General features: G+C 40.2%; 1 protein-coding gene and 1 pseudogene across 2 annotated transcripts in view; one reads left to right on the forward strand and one right to left on the reverse strand.

Moving 5' to 3' along the window:
- TGFBR1 (transforming growth factor beta receptor 1) overlaps positions 1–22,222 on the forward strand; it is a 75,426-nt gene that overhangs the window by 9,470 nt on the left and 43,734 nt on the right.
- On the reverse strand, positions 7,225–7,774 carry LOC785629 (NADH dehydrogenase (ubiquinone) 1 alpha subcomplex, 2, 8kDa pseudogene; annotated as a pseudogene).

Below are 22,222 nucleotides of genomic sequence, written 5' to 3' on the forward strand. Positions count from 1 at the left end.
AGAGACGTGATTATTTCACTGGAGAAAACAGTTTCTCCATGCTCTTTAGCAGAATCTATTATAGAAGTCTTTGTATAAGAAAGTGAAAGTCGCTCAGTTGTGTCTGACTCTTAACGACCCCATGGACTATATACAGTCCATGGAATTCTCCAGGCCAGAATACTGGAGTGGGTAGCTATTCCCTTCTCCAGGGGATCTGCCCAATCCAGGAATCAAACCTAGTCTCCTGTGCTGCAGGCGGATTCTTTACCAGCTGAGCCACCAGGGAGGCCCAAAAGGGCTTTGTGTAAGAGGCACTGGGAAAAAAGGGAAGAATTTGGGTTTATCAGTTTCCATGACTTGAGAAGACCACTTTCCTTGCTTATTCTGCAGTTGCTGAGTTACTTAGGTCTGTTTCAGTGTTTCCTTGTTTTAACCAAGAAGGCTGAACCTCCTTATTTTTGTTCGCTTGCTTAGGATAACCATTCCATCTAGACTTCCTAGGTGTGACCCTCACTGATTACATAACAGTGTATATTTATAGTTCTGGGACACCTTGAGCGGGTGTCCTGTTACACTTCTCCCATGTAAGATCTTTCAGTATATGGAATACAAATAGCTCCCATGGGAAAAAGCAAATTTTTTTTTTAACTGGAAATGAGGACTAATATACATATTTGGGACCATTGAACATGAAAGAGATAGTTAAACCTGAAGAGGAATATAGAGATAAAAGCAGTAACAGTGGCTTTTCATTTATACACATGCACGTGTGTGCGCGCACACACACAATATGTGTATGGGGCTATTTTTTTTTCCTAGATGTATTCATTCCCAAACCAAACCATAATGTGCTCTAATTGAGTCTCTTTGTTTAGCACATGGCTGTTGATTTGAGTACTTGCTCCAATTGAAAAACTGACATTTAAATTTTGTTATTCAGTGTACAACAGATTTAAATAAAAACACCAAGATTGTGTATTGTAGATTTCCTTCAACATAATTATATGTAATTATTTTACCAAAATAAACAAGTTAATGTAGTTTTAGCTATTTTATCTCACTTCACATTTGGAGAAAAATTACAGAGCAGGGGTTAGAGTTTGCTCATGTTTCTCAATGAGGAGAGCTAATTTCTGATTGCTAGTTCCAGCTGGTTCCACAGAACCAGGCACAGTTGATGCTGGTCAGAGAGCACTGAGCACGAGGAGAGGAAGTGCAGTGGAAGTAGGCCGGGCTGGCTGCATGTTGCTAAAACAGGTGATCGTTTTCATGAGTGTGGTGTCTCAGCAATTGTAAGGAACCTGTGAAGATTAACTGAGATTGTACTCCTAAGCTTGGAGCATGCCTCCTGGCACTTAGAAAACATGGAGTAAATGATAGTTATTATTAAGAAAATTGTTTTTCATAGAATCGTAGAAGTTTTAGACTAAAGAAGGACCATGAGACCATGATTATCATTTTGTCTAACTCTGTAAGTGAGGAAACTGAAGCTCAGACATTATGTGGCATTTCAGGATAAGCAAAATGATTTCAGGATAATAATTCAGCTAACGACTGAACAGGAATCCAGCTCCCTCCTCACTTGCAGTTTCATTTAGCATCCCTTTTCTGACTCAAGCCTCCATTAGGGAGAATGATTTTTTTTTTTTAATGTCTAACTTTGTGGAAGGTTTTTTTGGTGTGGTGTGCGTGCTCAGTTGTGTCCACCTCTGTGACCCCAGGGACTGTAGCCTGCCACACTCCTCCTCTGTCCATGGAATTTTCCAGGGAAGAACACTGGAGTGGGTTGCCATTTTCTACTCGTCTTCCTGACCCAGGTATTGAACCTGTGTCTCCAGTGTCTCCTGCATTAGCAGGCAGATATTTTACCACTGAGCCACCTGGGAAGATTTCTTTAAATACTATCAAATCAGACCCTTAACAGATAGATGCATAGATGGATAAATAATGATAAAATTAATATAACAAAATAGTTGTTATGGAATTTATATGGTAAGTATAGAGGTGTTCACATTTCTGTCAATTTTTCTGAATGTTTGAAAATGTTCATAATGTTGGGGGGGGACTAAAAAAAATTATATTATCTCCTCACCCCACATATCTGTGTCTCTGAACACAGACAAATCAGCAGTACTTGCTACAGCCAAAGGAAATAAAACAACCGGGGGACCAGATTCCTCTGGCGTGCACATTCTAGGCCCTTTGCTTGACATCCTTCAGTGAGTGAGAACCACAGGTCTGTCTCACATATTCCTGTTCTTTTCTTTACTCTCCCTCCTTTCTTAAATTGCAAACGTTGCAGATTTGAAAGTGCGCACCAACGAACAAGCCAGTTGGCACAGTTAGCACTGTGTATGACTTTCCTCTATTTTTCTTCTTTCTGTTGTTTCGCTTTCTCACTTTGCATGGTAAATTTAACTTTTGTTCTTTTCTTTCTTGTTTTAGTTTATAATCTTGAGTATTTGTTCTTATATATCTTTCTCCCCAAGACTGCAATCGTTTCTTCTACCTTATCCTTAAAACAAAACAAAACAAAAAAAAACCCAAACATGGCCTCATCAATATTCTTTTAGTTCGGGCCTTTCCACTCTTTCTCATATAACACTTAAATTTCTCATGTAACACTTAGATTTTAGATGCAGCCTACCCTTTCCGTATGGTAGGAGAAGGGGAAGGAGGGAGTTTTAATAAATTGGGTTTTAGGAGTCAGGGGATACTCTTAAAGGGTCAACAGACTCAGAATTAGCTGTGCATTGCAAACAGATGGTGTGCCCTAAGGAAATAGCTGCTCTAAACAGTTGGGTTCTTGCATCTAATTTAGCTTCGAGATCCTGGAACTAGGAAAAAAATTTTCATGGAGCAAATAGAGTGAGTGAAGTCGCTGAGTCGTGTCTGACTCTGTGCGACCCCATTGACTGTAGCCTACCAGGCTCCTCCGTCCATGGGATTTTCCAGGCAGCAATACTGGAGTGGGCTGCCATTTCCTTCTCCAGGGGATCTTCCTGACCCAGGGATTGAACCCAGGTCCCCCACATTGCAGGCAGATGCTTTACCATCTGAGCCACCAGGGAATCCCAAATTCCCATGGAGCAAGTGGGAATACTTAAATATGAACCATTTTAAACCACTGCTAGGGCCTAGGCACTATTGACTGGTGTGTAGGCATCATAACTCTGCCACCGTTTTGTATGCTGCATACTTCTGTAGAACATAGTTCTGTGCTGTGTCTTCTATTCTCCAAAGGATAAGCAACATCAAGCCTTAACAGACTCTTACCTTTTAATAACCAATCCCTACTAGAGTCCTTCAGTAACCAAAATGCTTCTAGCAATTTGAAACCTGTATTCCTAATGCTAAGTCTTGGGACTCTAAATTTTGAGGTGTGAAAACGCTATTGGGTTGAATACAGCGCATCCCCAAAGCTCCAGTTTTTAAATACACATAATTTAGTCTTAAAAGAGTAAGTACTCCTCTAAAAGAAGTCAGCGCTAGCTGCTTGAAGCCCACAGATTCCGAAGGGTAGAAACATTATGACAATATACACGTAATAAACGCCTCTCCATTTTGGCTGGACTTTTCTGTCTGTGCTTGGTTTGGTTCAGCTATATTTCTTTGCTGCTGCTGGTAAGTCGCTTCAGTCGTGTAGGACTCTGTGCGACCCCACAGACAGCCCACCAGGCTCCGCTGTCCCTTGGATTCTCCAAGCAAGAACACTGGAGTGGGTTGCCATTTCCTTCTCCAATGCATGAAAGTGAAAAGTGAAAGTGAAGTCGTGTCGGACTCTTCACGACCCCATGGACTGCAGCCTACCAGGCTCCTCTGTCCATGGAATTTTCCAGGCAAGAGTACTGAAGTGGTTTGCCATTGCCTTCTCCAGGAGACTCTAATTAGAATTGAACTGCTTTCTTTGATATTTTATTTGACAGGAGAGATGAACATTTCAGACAAGAGAAGACAAGAACATTAAATTGTGGTTCACCAAGTCTCAGATTTCTAAAGTATTTATCATCCCTCTTTTGGCTAAATTCTGTTGTTTTTTCCTTTGTTTTGCAAAGGGGTGGGAATGACATAAAACTAAATACCAAGAGACTGAATTAAGAGTAGAAAAAAAAATGTGATTACCTCTGTGGAGCAGGAAATAGAAAGGGTTGAGTGTTGGGGAATTGTTACCTTTTGTCTGGGGGAGGGGGAAGGTGGATAACAGTCTTGTGGAACTATTTGACAACCTTAAGCTTTATGCATATACAACTTTGATCAAAATAAAATCAAAGTTAATGATAAACATATGGCAGTTGTAAGTTCATGAATGTTTAGTAAATACAAAGGTTTGAATTCAAGAAAACAGATTATTAGATTAGAATTATACAAACACAGAGGTCTGCAAATCTAGCATACCTTTCCAGGAGACACTTAAAATGACATCAAAGGTTGAAATAATGAAATAGAAAAAGGCAAATCTGGTGCAAAAAAAAAAAAAAAGTAGATATGGTAAGATTAGTACCTGACAAAATTTAAGCTACAAAAGATATGCAGATGACACCACCCTTATGGCAGAAAGTGAAGAACTAAAGAGCCTCTTGATGAAAGTGAAAGAGGAGAGTGAAAAAGTTGGCTTAAAGCGCAACATTCAGAAAACTAAGATCACGGCATCCAGTCTCATCACTTCATGGCAAATAGATGGGGAAACAGTGAGAGACTTTATTTTTGGGGGCTCCAAAATCACTGCAGATGATGACTGCAGCCATGAAATTAAAAGATGCTTGCTCCTTGGAAGAAAAGCTATGACCAACCTAGACAGCATATTAAAAAGCAGAGACATTACTTTGCTGACAAAGGTCCATCTAGTCAAAGCTATGGTTTTTCTAGTAGTCATGTATGGATGTGAGAGTTGGACTATAAAGAAAGCTGAGCACTGAAGAATTGATGCTTTTGAACTGTGGTGTTGGAGAAGATTCCTGAAAGTCCCTTGGACTGCAAGGAGATCCAACCAGTCCATCCTAAAGGAAATCAGTCCTGAATATTCATTGGAAGGACTGATTTTGAAGCTGAAACTTCAATACTTTGGCCACCTGATGCAAAGAACTGACTCACTGGAGAAGACCCTAATGCTCAAAAGGATTGAAGGCAGCAGCAGAAGGGGATGACAGAGGATGAGATGGTTGGACGGCATCACCAACTTGATGGACAGGAGTTTGAGCAAGCTCTGGGGGTTGGTGATGGACAGGGAACTCTGGTGTGCTGCAGTCCATGAGGTTGCAAAGAGTCAGACACGACTGAGCGACTGAACTGAACAAAAGCATTAAAGGGAAGAAAAAAGATTTTATTTTGATAGAGGTACCATCTTTCAAATGTCATGAATCTTTATGAGCTAATAAAATATTGTCCAAGTACATAAGAGCAGAACTGTTAAAAATGCAAAAAGACGTTAATAAATTCACTGTTTGTAGATTAAGAAAACAGTATTTGAATAACTAATAACATAATTATTCCAATTTCATAATCATTAATAATCTTGTAAAATAATTCTGCAGTTTTCCAGGAAATTGATGATTTGATAATATGGAAATCTACAAAGAAAACTCAAATTAAAAATTAACAACCCCTCTAAAAAAAAAAACCAAAATCAATCATGTATCTGTTGGAGTTGTAAATTACAAACCATTTAGAAATGAACAAGAGTTTATCAAACCTAGTGGGAGTGTCAGTAAAGGAATCCCCAAAGGAAAATTTGAAAGTGAAAAGATTGAAAATCAATCTGGAGACTAAGTAAATACAAACAAAATAAGGATTTAGAAAAAAAATTAAGAAAAACAGATTTGATACATAAAACTCCAAATTAGTTTTTGTAGACACGTTATTAAAATAGATAAATATTTGAGAACTCTAAAAAAGAAAATTTTTTATTTGGGCTTCCCTGATGGCTTTCCTGGTGATTCAGGTGGTAAAGAATCTGCCTGCAATGCAGGAGACCCAGGTTCAATCCCTGGGTTGGGAAGATCCCTGGAGAAGGGAATGGCAACACACTCCGTTATTCTTGCCTGGAGAATTCCATAGACCGAGGATCCTGGTGGGCTACAGTCCATAGGGTTGCAAAGAGTCTGACACAACTGAGCAACTAACTCACTTTCAGAAGAAAAAGAGGCAGTATAGAAACATGGCAGAGGGTATGGGATCTTTTTGTTGAGCTGTAATGTATTTTAATGGAGTCCAGCTTCAGGTTTTTTTCTTTAAGGTGAGTGCTTTTTGAATCCTATTTGATTATATTTCTGGATTCAATGTCTTGAAAATGTTTTTCTGTGTGTTTTCATCTAAAGGGCTTCTTATTTTACCTTTCACATTGAGATGCAGTCTGTTGGGAATTGATTTTGGTATGAGATTTTTTTTTTTTTCATCGAAAAAATATGTATCTCCAGTTGACCCAGCACTATTTGTTGGTCATGCCTGCCTTTTCCTAGTGCATTATGTCGTTACCTTCACTATAAATTAAGTAGTTGTATGTGAGAGTTATATGTGAGAGTTTGTTTCCGGAATCTCTATTCTATTTCATCGTTCTGGTTGCCATTGTGCCAATACCGTATTGTCTTAGTATTGTACTGTTATAATGGGTCTGGATATCTAGTAGTGCAGGTCTTCCAAAAGCATTGTTTTTCAAGATTGTTTTGGCTATTCTTGGGATGTTTTTCCATATAAGTTTTAGAATCAACTTATCAGTTCATACACATACACACAGCCCAAACTGTAGCATTTTGATTTGATTTTGTCAAATGTACAGATCACTTTGAAGAATATTAACATTTTACAGTGTTGAACTGTCCAGTGAGAAGACTGACATGTTCCTCCATTTATACATAAATTTTTGTTTATGTTTTCCTAATTTCTATCAAGTAATCTTAAAAATTTAACTGGAGGATAATTGGTTTACAATGTTGTGCTGATTTCTTCTGTACAACAGTGTGACTCAGCTGTTAGTGTGCATATATCCCCTCCCTCCTGAGCCTCCCTTCCCTGCTGCATCCCACCCATCTAGGTTTTCTGGATACTGCGCTGAGCTCTCTGTGCCTGTATGCAGCTTCTCACTCGCTCTCGGTTTTACACAAGGTAGTGTTCACGTGTCAGTGCTACTCACTCAGTTCGTCCTACTTTCCTTCACCTGCTGTGTCCACGAGTCCAGGAAATAGGTCCAGCATTACCACTTTTCCAGATTCCATACATATGTATTAATATACAACAGTTTTTTCTTTCTTTTTTTTTTTGATGGGACAGAATAAAATAAGTTTTATTTTTATATTCAACTGCTTTCCCTCAGACAGTTGCACAATAATGGGTAGTTGGTGGGATGCGAATCAGATCATTTTTAGACAGCATTTTCAGCACAATCTTTATGCAGAACAAAATACATTTCTCCACATTGTTCTCAGTCCAGCAGAGCCCAGACTCTGGGGCTGTTGTTTTTAATCCTCACTGGAGACTTCAGGCTTTGCTACTTAGCACATTCTCCAGGGCTCTAGTTACCTGATCAGCACTGAAGTTGTTCAGAGAGACATTCTTCTCTTGGCCAAATGCGTAGCGGGCCCAGAGCTTGGGCTGCACATCCGAGCACTTGCAGATTAGGATGGGCAGGTCGGGATTCGCTTTCTTCAGCTCCACATAGCGTTTCTCAATGAAGTCCCTGACGCCCTGGCTGCCGGGCCAGCGCTGGCACAAATGGATACGAGTTTCACGAAGACCCAATTTGCCTCGGACCCCACGAATCGCTGCAGCCGCCGCCATCTCGGCTAGTACTCAATCATCCCAATTTTTTTTTTTTCTGACTCAGCTTCACTCTGTATAATAGGCTCTATCAACTGATTCACATTTGTTCATTTTTATGGCTGAGTAATATTCCACTGCATATGTACCATAACTTCCTTATACATTCATTTGTAGATGGACATCTGGGTTGCTTCCATATCCTGGCTATTGTAAATTGTGCTGCTGTGAACATTGAGGTACATGTGTCTTTTTAATTATGGTTTTCTCAGAGTATATGCCCAGTAGTAGGGTTGCTGGGTCATATGGTAGTTTTATTCCTAGTTTCTTAAGGAATCTCTGTACTGTTCTCCATAGTGGCTGTATCAACTTACATTCCTACCAGCAGTGCCAGACATTTCCCTTTTTTCCACATCCTCTTCAGCATTTATTGGTTGTAGATTTTTTTGGTGATGGCCATTCTGACCTGAGGGGATACCTCATTATAGTTTTGATTTGCATTTCTCTAATAATGAGTGATGTTGAGCATCTTTTCATGTGTTTACTGGCTATATGTATGTTTTGAAGCTTTCACTATGAAAGTCTTACATGTTGTTCCTAGACACTTGATTTCTTTGGGTGCTTTGTGAATGATTTATTTTAGAATGTTTGTTTTCTGTTTGTTGCTGGTTTAAGAAAAGGTGACAACATTTTGTATAGTGACTTTTTTGTTTTGAGTAGGTATTGAGTTTCATCCATTTTTTTGTTGATGTGATCTATTTACATTTTCCTAAACTGCCTGTAACTCTCTTATTCCTGAGTCTATGTACAGTATCTTTATGTATGACCTCCTTTACTTCTTTAGCCTTGCATAAGCCTCAGTTCAGGTGTCTTCTTTGAGATGTCTCCCTATTCTGTGCTCCCTCAGCACTTTGTCTGCATCACCATTTGTCAGCTGTGTGTGTGTTCTTCACATTACCGTGAGAGCTCCTTGAGAGCACGAGTCTCATCCTCGTCATCTCTGTCCTCCTAGAGGCACATTCTTTCCTCCTCCACAGATGACACCATTTTCTGTTCTGGTAAAGTGTGTTCAGGCCTTACTGTCTGCTTCTGAAATTACCAGCTGCACAGACCTTCGCCTCATATTCAACTGTGGCTCCAGTAGGTCTTTTGCTGTTTGCTGGCCCAGGTGTAACTCTCCTCTGCCCTCACTTCAGAGGCAGCCAGTGGGTGGTTACCACCTCTTCTCACCGCAGTTGTTGCATACTTCATTCCCCTAGCCCAGAATGACTTGTCACTTCCATTTAGTGACATTCATCATGATATCTTGGTGTCTATGCAACCAACTCACAATGTCTCCTACAGTTACTCTTGCTTTCCAAGTGGAAGGGGTTGAATCCTTTGTCTTGTCCTACTTGGGGGAGGACCACCTTAGATTATCTGATAACCCCCCTTTTTTTTCCTTCTTGTGGTTTTTAGAATAAATCTAGATTATATTGCTATCACTCTTAGGGCACCCCTGTTTCCTCATCTATAAAATAGTTATTGTCACTCTGTTAAGTGTCAGTCACTCAGTCATATTTGATTCTTTGCAGTCCCATGGATTGTAGCCCACCAGGTTCCTTTGTCCATGGAATTCTCCAGACAAGAATATTGGAGTGGGTAGCCATTCCCTTCTCCTGGGGTCTTCCCAACCCAGGGATTGAACCCAGGTCTCCTGCATTGCAGGCAGATTCTTTACTATCTCAGCCACCAGAGGGTTACTATCAGGTAATTATCAATTGCCTTCCCAGTATGAACGTTTTACGATTAATGAGTTGTGATTCTTTATCATTAGGGGTATTATATGTAAATGAGTATACATACTTACTTGTTAATTTGGCTTGGAACTGCAAACATGGTTCCATGTACTTACTTCTCACATGCTGTGGGAGTGAAGTTCTTGGACTAAATAACTTTGTTCAGGCAGGCACATTGATGAAAAACTGAATGGATATTTGTGAATGGAGTGAGAAATAGCTACCATGAATGCTGAGTGTTGTGTGTGCGCGTGTTTATATTGTCAGTGCTGCCTCCTAGAGCCATAAAAAGGTTTGTTCTGATTCTCTGTCCAGCATCTAGAACAGGAACTGACACGTTGTAGTGATAAAAAATAAGTGTATAAGTGAATTTTTTGAGCATTTTATTATGTGCTAGGCACTATACTAAATATTCTGTTACCTGATTTAACCCTCAAACTTTCTGAGACTGCTATTGTCATGCATTTAGGAAACAGGCTCCAAAAGTTAAGCAACTTAGAGGCTAACTGGCAGAGATAGGATTCGAACATGAGGCTTTTTTTTGTCTCTGAATTCCATGAAATTAACTACTGTATTCTTGTAATACCCACTAGTCAACATAAAATCCAGTAAGAAACTATAAAAGTGTGTTTAGATTGAGGAAAATAAATTCATTTATTTTTAATCATTCACCATCATAAATACAAGTTTGTCCACTTTTTTTCAAGGGCTAGAGTGAGGTAGAGTGCACACATCTGCTCTGTATATTAACATACCCCCCTCAACTCATTGAAGTGAAACAAAAATAAGATTGCTTGATAGGAATGAAATTATAATCACATGGTATACAGCTTCAGTAGGATGATTATTTCCCTGTCCTTAAACATACTTCTATAAATTATCAGCCTTAAAGGCTATACAGTATTCCGCTAACCCTGTTGTCACTCATATAGATTGTTTTCAGCAAATGCTGTAACAAACATCGATGTGCTTATATCTTTGCTATCATCTGTTGTTTCCTTAGACTAAATTCTAGGAAGTAGAATTAATGAGTTAAAAGATGCAGACTTTTAAAGGCTCTTGCTATATCTTTGCAAATTATTTTCAAGAAAGAAGTCTTGAAATTGACATGAAGTGACTGTGTTCCTCAGGGTTAAATATCCTGAGTTGGAGTTTTGAAGACAAAACAGGGAAAGGGGATGGAGTACAGAGGGGCACATTAAACATTTTTTTGTAACTTTGAGTAGATACAATACATTCATTTTTCAAAATTCAAAAAGTAGGTTTATAGTGAGAAGTCTCCTCCTGCTCCAGTCTTCTGGGTACCCAGTTCCCTTCTTTGGAAGGCAGCGTTACCTGTTTCTTTTATAGACTTCCAGGGAGAAGAAGGGGGTGACAGACAATGAGGTGGTTAGGTGGCATCACTGACTCGAACATGACTTTGAGCGAGATAGTGAAGGACTGGGAAGCCTGGTGTGCTGCAGTCCATGGGTTGCAAAGAGTCAAATAAAACTTAGGGACTGAGCAACAACAAGAAAGGAGATACTTTGTAACATTTACAAGCCAATATATGTATGAATTTTCCTCTCTCCCTTTTTTAGCACAAATGTTGTTACTATATCAAATTCAGTGTTATACACTGTGGATTTTTACTTGATACTCATTGGGGTCAGTCTTTGTGTGGCTGCATGATCTTCCATCTTATAATGATTTTACCACTTCTATTGATAGATGCATAGGGAAGATTATAGTCTTGTAGAACTGATGAGGACATTACCTATTAGGTAAGTATATGTAAGCCACTTTACACATGTATGAGTTATCCATAGGCTACATTCCTTGTGAACCGGAGGGTATCTTCATCTGTAATTTTGACAGAGCCAGCTCGTCCTCCATTTATATGATGAAAGAAGTTATTCTGGGCAATGAGTAGTTACATCAAATGGACCTAAGAGATATCTACATGGGAATTTTGGACAGTTGAAAGGAGAGCACTGAGAAATGGGAAAAGGACTTAAAAAAAAATGACGGTAGTAAGGTAGAAAGTGATAAGAGAAAATTTGCTTGTGTGGCCATTTTATTGAGGCCCTTTGGGTCCAGAAGATCCCCTGGAGGAGGAAATGGCAACCTATTCCAGTATTCTTGCCTGGAAAATCCCATGGACAGAGGAGCCTGGCAGGCTGCAGTCCATGGGGCCACAAAAGAGTTGGTCATCACTGAGCAATCAAGCACACACTGCTAGTAGCAACCTTCCATGTAGTAAGGAGATACTGCTTGGATGTTTACTTAAGAAACACATACTAGATCTCTCCTGTGTACCAGGATCTTGGTACCCTGAAGATGTTAAGTTGAACTAGGTCAAGAAATGAAAACCTAGATACTTAATGTTTGATATAACTTGTAAGGTAATAGAATCTTACTGTTTAAAGGATGGTAGAGTTTTAGACTAACTTTTCGTTTAGTACAGAGGATCCCTACTTCAAAAAATCTGACTTGGTCATTAAGCCTCTGCTTAAATATCTCTAATGACAGGGAAGTCATAACCTTTTGAGCAGCCAAGTCCATTGTAGGGAGGAGCTGCAGTTATAAAGTGACTCTTTATGAAACAAAATTTACCACATCCTGATCTCATGATTTGATTTAGTATTGGAGTAAGAGAAATTGACTCAGTTGCTACATCTATAAAATGAGGTTGTCTTCACATCTGTGGTATCTTTCAGATCAAACTTTGTTGAATTAATTCTTTGATTCTCTGACTCATTTACATGGCAGATTGATATTCAAGTAACGCTTATGATTACTTGTTATATTGGACATTTGTGGGATTTTGTGCCCAAAATCTCCCTCTGTCTCCCCCATCACCATGGCTACAGTTAACAGTAAGTGCTGTTGACTCTCTCTAAATCTGTTCTTAAACAGATTCCCCAAATCTGCTAGGCAATTATCCTGTACTTGTGCAGTTTATTTTGAACCTAAACGAAGGCCTTTGTAGTTAATTGCCCCTATTAAATCTCATCTTGCCATTCAGGCAGCGTTTTCTTAGCATACTTTTCCTCTGATACTAGTTAACGTTATATCAGCTAATTCCATGGAGCTTTGGAGACTAGAAAATGCAAGTATTGTGGAAAACCAAGTATTGAGAATTTCAAAGTACCCGCATTCATGTATTGAATTATATAAATGATGCTTCTTAAGTGCTTTAAAGGTGGCAGAAGTAAATGGTATTTATCTGAAGAAATGTTTGGATAAGTAAGATTTTTGTTTTGAAGCCCAACATTTGGGACTGAAATGTTATCCATACTGAAGGAGAACTTACTCTCACAACGTGTGGTGCTGTTATTTTTAACACTCATGTTGACATTACAGCTGTAGGGCAACCAAAAGGCATGGAGTTAAGAACTACTGAGTCTTTTGAGGAACAAAGCCCTTAGCAGTAGTCTGGAGGGAGTTGCAGACAGGATTTTAGCCTTGTTTTATAGAGATATGCTGCATATTTTAAGAGGAAGAGAACCTGTGTGGTTCCCTAGACTTGAAAGAGGCAGAAAAGAAGATAGGCCTCCTTGAGAGGGGTGTGGAGAGAAAGGAAGGTGGGCTACTCTGCAAAGCTCAAGTGGACCAGTAGACTAGATGCTAACAGGGCTTGGCGTTAGTACCGGAAAGGATTTAACTTTTAACTTTTGCCTTCACCTTTGCCAGCAATGGTGTGGTCTGCTTTTAGTCTAGCTAAGCAGACTGAATAAAGGGCATTGTGTGTGTGTTCCTTTACCTGCCTGTTGGTGAGTATTTGTTACATTTGGAAGTAGTCTGTGCTGTAAAAAGTAATCGTGATATAATGGGGTAATGGAAAGAATGGTCATTACTAGAAAAACCAGAGTGATGAAAAGATTGGAATCCAGGGTCTGGTCAGAAGTCTTCATCCCCTTTTTCCGTTTTAGTGGCTGATCTGTCTTCTCTCTTAGCAAGGAAGAAACCTCTGAATCCTTCCAGGGGACTTTTTGTCACGGATACTATTCTTGGAGTAATAATGCTGTGTTTGGTTTTGAATGTGTTGACTTTGCACTAACAGGTAAGCCAAGCAGAATATGCCCGGGCAGGCAGTTTGGAGTCTAGAGCACAAGTGCAAGGAGAGGAGTGTGGAGACAGATGTGGGCTGCAGCAAAGGACTGAGTTTGCAGTGTCACGTGACTGAGGCACACAGGCTTGTCAGTGTGTCTCCTGTCCTAAAATAATTAGAAGAGAACAAATTCAACCAAAGGGGCATCACTAGTGAATTTCAACAAGATGATTCAGCCTAGTTCTTGATGGGTGAGGATGGGAGATGAAAGGGTGATAAGTATTGAAAAAGAAGAGTATTTTTTCTTATGTTTTCTTTTATTTTTTAACTGGAGGAAAATTGCTTTATAAGGTTGTGTTGGTTTCTGCCATACAACAAAACACAAATCAGCCATAATTATCTATATCCCTCTGGAGCCTCCATCTCACCCCTCTAGGTCATCACAGAGCCCAGGCTGGGCTCCCTGAGTTACACAGCAGCTTCTCACCAGCTGTCTGCTTTATGCATGGTAATGTATGTATGTTGGTGCTACTTTCTCCATTCGTCCCACTCGCTCCTGCCCATGCTGTGTCCACAAGTCCAGTCTCTTCCTGCGTCTCCATTCCTTGCCTGCAGATAGGTTCATCAATACCATTTTTCTAGATTCCATATATATGCGTTTAATATATGATATTTATTTTTCTCTTTCTGACTTCACTCTGTGTAACAGGCTCTAGATTCATCCACCTTATTAGAACTGACTCAAATGTGTTCTTTCTTGTGGCTGAGTAATATTCCATTGTGTATATACCACATCTGTATCCATTCATCTGTTGGTGGACATCTAGGTTGCTTTCGTGTCCTGGCTCTTGTCAGTAGTGCTGCTGTGAACATTGGGGTACATGTGTCTCTTTTCAATTATGATTTTCTCAGGGGATATGCCTATAGTGGGATTATTGGGTTAGTTTAATCCCTGGGTCAGGAAGATCCCTTGAGAAGGGAATGGCTACTCACTCCAGTATTTTTGCCTGGAGAATTCTGTAGCCAGAGGAGCCTGGCAGGCTACAGTTCATGGGGATGCAAAGAGTCAGACATGACTGAGCGCCTAACACTTTCACACATGGTAGTTTTATTCCTGGTTTTTTAAGGAATCTCCATACTGTTCTCCATAGTGGCTGTATCAATTTACATTCCCACCAACTGTACAAGAGAGTTCTGTTTTCTCCACATCCTCTCCAGCATTTATTGTTTGTAGATTTTTTTGATGATGGCTAATCTGACTGGTGTGAGGTTAAGGGACACAGTATTGAAGGATATGCCTAAAAAGAAGTGTAAGGGCTGGGAAGACAAAGTTCCTGGTACTAATTTTTATTTCCGCAGTAGGGCTTATGAGCTAAGTTGCTTCAATCATATCCAACTCTTTGTGACCCCATGGACTGTAGCCCTCCAGGCTCCTCTGTCTATGGGATTCTCCAGGCAAGAATGATGGATGGGTCACCATACCCTCCTTCAGGGATCTTCCTGACCCAGGGATCGAATCTGCATCTCTCTTGTCTTCTGCACTAATGTGCAGGTGGGTTCTTTACCACTAGTGCCACCAGGGAAGCCTGTAGTAGGGCTCATAGGAATTTTAATTTTAAGTCATCAGTAGGCCCTGTTTCATATACTATTCATAGTCTCTTCATTGCCAGGTGTAAGGGCTTGTGACTCAACTGTTGATAGCCCTGGTATTAGGTAGAAGTAATAGTGCCTTGATGTGTGACCTCTGGATACAATGAAATGAAGCAATCATGGAAATTTCCTTTATAGAAGAAACTAAGAACCAGAATCTCAACTTGGAATTTCTCCGATACTGGAATATAATCAGAATGATAACCCCATGTGTTCTGCTCTTTTTACTCTTGCTCTTCCCTTGAGAGCTAGATGTTTGGTTTCTAACAGTCCTTCACATCTCACCAACATCTTCAAACTCGATAATTGTATGATTTATTCTGCAATATTTGAAAAATTCTCCTAGTAATTGTATTCCTGGCATGGGGCTGACAGTTTTCTGTGAACACAGTAACTTCATTGCAGTGCTGAATCACAGAGCAATCTCTGAAGACATCTTAATAGGGATCAAGCTTAAGTTAAATTTTAGTTGCAGGAGAGCTACCAGTGCAGATAAAGTGATGATTAACTGAGTAATACCTTCCATACATAGCCAAGTTTGCACAGGCATAGGTTGTAACAGCTCTATCATGTCTTACTTTTTTTTCTAGAGACTGGAGTTTTGTGGGTTTTTTTCTGACCTTGATTGTGACACGGTGTGTACATTTCCACAATGTTAAAAGTGTGGGAAAATATGCATCTTATGATTGAGGCAGCTGTGGCTACTAATGGAGATTGGGGCACAGAAGCAAAGGGCCAAGGTAGCAGAAAGGCACTCAGCAAGGAGTTTAGTTCTTTCCTTTGCTGTCAAGTAGAAAAGTCAGCAAGAAGCTGTATTACTGAAAGGTTGGAGTTACTTACATACGGATACCAGTATACAGAAGAACCACACATATTTATTCCTGTTCATGATGATAATTTACTGGGGTTGCAAGGAGTCAGAGGCAACTTAGCGACTGAACATTGTCTAGAGACATTTTCTTCTTATTGAAAAACTCTTAATATAAGAGAAGCCCCCTTTTAGCACAGACTGTCTCAAATTTGCAATACTTTTAAGAGAAAAATACAAATGTATTTTTCATAGTGTTGAAAGTTGTATAGACATGAAAGTAGATACAAAATCTTTGTTCTTGGCTCATTGACAACTGTAAACCAAGTCTGCAAATTAAAGAGAGCTACAAAACCAACAAAATTCAAATTAATACAATTATTCAGTGTGACAGATGATATTTAGGTTTCACAGTAGAAAAAATAGCCTTGGGTCTGATTCCATTTTAAATCTGTATCTATATATTTTAAGTTCAGTGATACTAAAAGCTTGCAAGTGCCAGTTCTCAGAGGTAACGTGCAAGGTGGTTATGTATTAATTTCTTCATGGCTTTGTAAGTCCAGGTTTGTCAGACTTCATACCTCATCAAACACTTGCCAGCATGCATTCCTCAAATGCCAGTTTTAATGAGATGTCAACTGTCACAATCACTCGCAGGCGAGGTTAACATTATTGAATCTTTAAATGGCTCTCTCAAACAATGCTGGAAGTGAGAATGGAAAAATGTCATTACAACCGCAGTTACTGCTAATGAGCTCTTGTGGACTGTACTACAAAGATAGGACCCATGTAATTCTTGTAGTGTGTATATGGTATTGGCTTTTAAAAATACAGTAAATATACCATGTCTGTATCCTCATCTGCTCTGATGGTTCAGGTTCCCTGTTCTTTTCACTCTTTCAGTTACAGTTACCATTTCAATTACAAAAACCTCTCGCTTGTAGTGTTTCATGAGGAAATCTGACCTGAAAGAGATCTTAACCCAGCTGAAGCAGCAGCAGTAAAAGCCAACTGACTGACAGTGCTTGTTTAGATATGTGTGTATATGTGTTCAGTCGCTCATTTGTGTCTGGACTCTTTCCAACTCTAAGGACTGTAGCCCACCAGGCTCCTCTGTCCATGGGATTTTCCAGGCAAGAATACTGGAGTGGGTTGCCATTTCCTCCAGGGGATCTTCCCAACCCAGGGATTGAACCTGCATCTCCTGTGTCTCCTGCAGGAGGATTCTTTACTGCTGAGCCACCAGGAGTGGTTACTCATCATCCAGAATGGTTATCATTCATCTTCGTTGCTGTTGTTCAGTTGCTAAGTCATGTCCGACTCTTTGTGACCGCCCATATTGCAGCACTCCAGGCTTCCCTGTCTTTCACTGTCCCCTGGAGTTTGCTCAGACTCATGTCCATTGAGTCAGTGATGCCATCTAACCATCTCCTTCTCTGTCATCCCCTTCTCCTCCTGCCCTCAATCTTTCCCAGCATCAGGGTCTTTTCCAGTCAGCTCTTTGCATCAGGTGGCCAAAGTATTGGACCTTAAGCTTCAGCATCAGCCCTTCCAATGAATATTCAGGGTTGATTTCCTTTAGGATTGACTGGTTTGATCTTGCTGTCCAAGAGACTCTCAAGAGTCTTCTCCAGCACCAGAGTTGGAAAGCATCAGTTCTTTGGCACTCAGTCTTCTTTGTGGTGCATCCCTCACATCCATTCATGCCTGCTGGGAAAACCATAGCTTTGACTATATGGACCTCTTTCAGCAAAGTGATGTCTCTGCTTTTTAATACACTATCTAGGTTTGTTGTAGCTATTCTTCCAAGGAGCAAGTGTCTTTTAATTTTGTGGCTGCAGTCACCATCTGCATTGATTTTGGAGCCCAAGACAATGAAACCTGATACTGTTTTCACATTTTCCCCATCTATTTGCCATGAAGTGATAGGACCAGGTGCCATGATCTTCATTTTTTGAATGTTGAGTTTTAAGTCAGCTTTTTAGTCTCCTCTTTCACCTTTATCAAGAGGCTCTTTAGTTCTTCATCACTTTCTGCCATTAAAGTGGTATCATCTGCATATTTGAGGTTGTTGATGGTTCTCCCGGCAGTCTTGATTCCAGCTTATGATTCATCTGGTCTGGCATTTCACATGGTGTACTTTGCATATAAGTTAAATAAGCAGGGTGACAATGTACAGTCTTGACATACTCCTTTCCCAATTTTAAACCAGTCTGTTGTTCCATGCCCAGTTCTGCTGCTGCATGTCCTGCATACAGGTTTCTCAGTAGGCAGGTGGTAATGTGGTCTGGTATTCCCATCTCATTAAGAATATTCCACACTTTGTTGTGATCCACACAATCAAAGGCTTTGGCATAGTCAATGAAACAGTAGATTTTTTGGGGTGGAATTCCCTTGCTTTTTCTGTGATCCAGCGTATGTTGGCAATTTGACCTCTGGTTTATCTGCCTGTTCTAAATCCAGCTCGTACATCTTGAAGTTCTCGGTTTATGCACTGCTGAAGTCCTAGCCTGAAAGATTTTGAGCATAATCTTGCTGGCATGTGAAATGAGTGCAATTGTATGGAAATTTGAATGTTCTTTGGCATTGCCTTTCTTTGGGATTGGAATGAAGACTAACCTGTGGCCACTGCTGAGTTTTCCAAATTTGCTGGCATATTGAGTGCAGCTCTTTAATAGCATCATCTTTCAGGATTTGAAATAGCTCAGCTGGAATTCCTGGAGAAGGCAATGGCACCCCACTCCAGGAGAAGGCAATGGCACCCCACTCCAGTACTCTTGCCTGGAAAATCCCATGTATGGAGGAGCCTGGAAGGCTGCAGTCCATGGGGTCGCTGAGGGTCGGACACGACTGAGCGACTTCACTTTTCACTTTTCACTTTCATGCATTAGAGAAGGAAATGGCAGCCCATTCCAGTGTTCTTGCCTGGAGAATCCCAGGGATGGGGGAGCCTGGTGGGCTGCTGTCTATGGGGTTGCACAGAGTCAGACATGACTGAAGCGACTTAGCAGCAGCAGCAGGGATTCCATCACCTCCACTGGCTTTGTTCATAGTAATGCTTCCTAAGGCCCACTTGACTTCACACTCCAGGATGTCTGGCTCTACACCATTGTCGTTATCTGGGTCATTAAGATCTTTTTTGTATAGTTCTTCTGTGTATTCTTGCCACCTCTTAATCTCTTCTGCTTCTGTTAGGTCCTTGCTGTTTTTGTCCTTTACTGTGGCTATCTTTGCATGAAATGTTCCCTTAGTATCTCCAGTTTTCTTAAAGAGATCTCTAGCCTTTCCCATTCTGTTGTTTTCCTCCATTTCTTTTCATTGATCACTTAGGAAGGCTTTCTTATCTCTCCCTGCTATTCTCTGGAACTCTTCATTCAGTTGGGTATATCTTTACCTTTCTCTTTTGCCTTTCGCTTCTCTTCTTTTCACAGCTAGTAAGGTCTCAGACAACCACTTTGTCTTCTTGCATTTTCTTTTTCTTGGGGATGGTTTTGGTCACCACCTTCTGTACAATGTTACGAACCTCTGTCCATAGTTCTTCAGGCAGTCTCTCTCCCAGATCTAGTCCCTTGAATCCATTCATCACCTCCACTGTTTATAATGATAAGGGATTTGATTTAGGTCATACCTGAATGGCCTAGTGGTTTTCTATACTTTCTTCAATTTGAGTGTGAATTTAGCAATAAGGAGTTGATGATCTGAGCCACAGTCAGTTCCAGGACTTGTTTTTGCTGACTGTATAGAGCTTCTCCATCTTCGGCTGTGAAGAATATAATGAGTCTGATTTTGCTGCTGACCACCTGGCGATGTCCATGTGTAGAGTCGTCCCTTGTGTTGTTGGAAGAGAGTGTTAGCTATGACCAGTGCGTTTTCTTGGCAAAACTCTGTTAGCCTTTGCCCTGCTTCATTTTGTACTCCCAAGGCCAGACTTGCCTGATATTCCAGGTATCTCTTGACTTACTACTTTTCATTCCAGATGAAAAGGACATCTTTTTTTTGCTGTTAGTTCTAGGAGCTCTTGTCGGTCTTCATAGACTCGTTCAACTTCAGCTTCTTCAGCCTTAGCAGTTGGGGCATAGACTTGGTTTACTATGATACTGAATGATTTGCCTTGGAAATGAACTGAGATTGTTCTGTCATTTTTGAGATTGCAACCAAGTACTGCATTTTGGATTCTCTTTGTTGACTCTGAGGGCTACTCCAAAGGAGTTCTTGCCCACAGTTGTGGATATAACGGTCATCTGAATTTAATTAGCCTATTCCCGTCTGTTTTAGTTCACTGATTCCTAAAATGTTGATGTTCACTTTTGCCATCTCCTGTTTGACCACGTTCAATTTACCTTAATTCATGAACCTAACATTCCAGGTTCCTATGAAGAATTGTTCTTACAGCATCAGACTTTACTTTCACCACCAGATACAACCACAACTGAGCTTCGTTTCCGCTTTGGCTCAGCCTCTTCATTCTTTCTGTAGCTATTTTTCCATTCTTCCCCAATATTGTACTGGATAGCTACTGACCTGGGGCATTTGTCTTTCAGGGTCATTTCTTTTTGCCTTTCCGTACTGATTATTCATTATTCATCTTAGAGTATATTTTAAATAAATATACTTAAAATTTTGTACACTATTTTAGACTCTCTTTCTCCCAACATATTTGTGACCTCCTGTTTGGGAAACATTTCTTTGGCCAAAAAAAAAAAAAATACATATATATATATATATAACCCTAACTTATATATATATATATATATTTTTTTTTTTTTTGGCTGTGTAGAATAGCATGTGGAATCTTAGTTCCTCGACCAGGGATCGAACGTGTATCCCCTCTATGGCAGCACTGAGTCTTAACCACTGGACCATCGGGGAAGTCCCTGGCAAATGTTTTTCTGATTGTTGTCACAAGTTCAGAATTCAAAGGTGGGAAAACAAATTTTAAAAACCTGGCCATTCTTAATTTAACGAGAGACAGTTTAACAGCAAACAGTAAATAGACTGATTTGTGCTAACCTAAACATAGGTGTACTCATAACTTAGCAGTCAGGGATGACAGCACGTGGGAAGTGTTGCCAGCCAGCAAAGTTCACTGGAGCCTTGGTGTCCAGGGGCTCAGTCACATAGCACTCTTATGAGAGAGAATATTTCAGGGTGTCAGAGCTCATCTCCCAGGAACTGGCCAAGGACCAGTCCTGAAGACAAGCCTTTCTTCAGGATGTGCAAGGTTTGAGCAGCTTGGACTTGCTGAGTGAACCTTTTCCTGCATACCAAATTAGCTGTTCAGAGTAGCTAGTTTTCTCCTGGCCTGCCTGTCTGCCTAGCCACTGTTTCTAGTTACAGTAGACCTCCCTGGTCTCATTGCAGATGGCCATTCTGCAAACGTGGACACTTCCCTTTTCCTTTACCGATGGGTAATTGGACTCAAGGATAGATCTGTGCTTTTCATGAGATCACAGTGATCTCCCATTCATTTCACGTTTTTTTTTTAATGTTGTGTACCAAGCTTAGTTCTAGATGTGGATTTACAGAATCTGCCCTCAAGAACCTTAGAGTTTCATGAGGGAAAGGAGAAGTTAATTCCGGTAAGCAGTGTATGTATGCTTTGGGAAACACTTACCCTTGTTGGCAAGCTTAGTGAAGGGTTCTGTGTGTATGGGAAGGTGTTGATTATAATTAGAAGACGTCCCTTAAGGAATTACTCTTCAAGTTGAACCATAAAGATCAAATAGATAAAAGTGGGCATGGAGCAAGTGTTTCTCCAATTATTTCTGTAGCCAGTTGCCTTTGTGGTTGGAGCACATTTGTCTTGTTACCTTGCTTATGAGAAAGTACTCTAATCCTGATTAGAAGATACATGTCTTTTGGAGTTTGCACAGGAGAAGGGAATGTCTGGCTCAATACAAATCTATTTCCATTACTCTATTACCATAAGCTTACCCTGAGATTTCCAACCTACAGTGAGGAGGAGGTAGGATTTTCACACTGCGCTCCCCAGTGGAGGGAATATATGAATCCCTAATTTTGGACTGATAAGAGTAAGTATAACCTTTGTAAATTTCAGTGTACTGCATTTTAAATGGGAGGACAAATGCTTGCCTTGCACAGATAAAATTGCATGTAACAGTTTTTCTCTACTTGGAAGCCAAAAAGGTTTAGGAAAAAAATCTGGGTCCAAATTTCAACATGTTTGACTCCTACATATATGTGCTTCTTAATAGAATTTGG

Source organism: Bos taurus, chromosome 8, assembly GCF_002263795.3.
Source record: "Bos taurus isolate L1 Dominette 01449 registration number 42190680 breed Hereford chromosome 8, ARS-UCD2.0, whole genome shotgun sequence".
NCBI classification, from domain to species: domain Eukaryota; kingdom Metazoa; phylum Chordata; class Mammalia; order Artiodactyla; family Bovidae; genus Bos; species Bos taurus.